Source organism: Octopus bimaculoides, chromosome 13 (assembly GCF_001194135.2).
Source record: "Octopus bimaculoides isolate UCB-OBI-ISO-001 chromosome 13, ASM119413v2, whole genome shotgun sequence".
NCBI lineage: Eukaryota > Metazoa > Mollusca > Cephalopoda > Octopoda > Octopodidae > Octopus > Octopus bimaculoides.
Window position 1 is genome coordinate 1,716,312 of NC_068993.1, and position 1,426 is coordinate 1,717,737.

Genomic DNA, 1,426 nt, shown 5'->3' on the forward strand with positions numbered 1-1,426 from the left:
TATATATATATATTTATATATATATATATATATACATACATATACACATATATATGTATATGTATATGTATGTGAGTGTGTGTCTGTGTGGTAGTTTTCGACTCATTATCAAGTATGGTTACCTTTTTAACTAAAATGGCAGATACAATGTCTCTGCCCTATGAGTCCCCAAGGGGATGAAGATATACAAGAATACGGCAAGGCAAAAACTTCTTGCAGACAATGAAGGAAACGGCTGTACGGCTGACTGGGAATAGCGAATTGCAACCGACGCCATCTTTATTACATTTCATGCCCTCCTCGATCATAAAAGCGACTGAAGTAGCAACATTTCACTGTCACTATCACGCCTGATATATGAATCCCCACAACATAAAGCCCAGCGCCTGAAGCCTGAGTTCTCCATCGCACTTGAAAGGGTGCACAAATTATCAGATTCTATAATGACGAACGATTGTGGAATGAAAGGGATTCTCTCTAAATGGTTAAAGACATGAAACTAGCAACAAGTCATAAGAGGTAAGCTCCATGAGATTACAAACGTTGCAGGTTTGAAGAGTTTCCTTTTCCCATGCGGATTTACGCACACATACATACATACATGCATACATACATACATACATACATACAAACATGCATACACACGCATATAATCAATATTATGGCAGTAACAGGGTGCATACCAACTTGTCTGGAGCAATGAATGGTTGGAGTTGGGTTCTTGGAGTGGGGGAGAGAAGGTAAATATTTAATTCATACACCCCAAAGATCACGATGCCTGTGTCTATAAAAATCTGCAGACTTTCTTAAGATTCAAAGGATGATGAGCAAAAAGAGATGCGTTCTTTCTCAACATAGCTACCAAGTAGATGGCCGCTGGTCAAAATTAACTCTAAATTAGAAAAAGAGAAAGAGCACAACATACAGAGACACCAATCTGTGTGTGTGTGTGTGTGTTTGTATTTCAAGTTCTAAAACCAAATCTTATACAAAACAAACTTTCTAAAATTGTAATATCTTCTAACAATATTAACAAATTTCTACTCTATTTTTATTTCAAAATATGATTTTCAGTTACCTTTCACACATTCCTTATTTCGATGCAAACTCAATGTTCTGGAGGACAAACACTTAATCTAGAAAATTAGCTTCTTTCATTGTCTAACTGGAAACTGCCTTAGTTGATTCAGTGCAAAAGTTGGGCTGTTTTCCTCTCTTTTTAATCTCAGTTTAACTAAAATTACCCAATTCTTTGTATGTATGTATGTATGTATGTATGTATGTATGTATGTATGCATGTATCTATCTAACTCTCCTCTGTAATTATCTATCCATATGTATGGATATTCTATTATATATATTACATATCTCGTATATACATATATATATATATATATATATATATATATATATATATATATATATA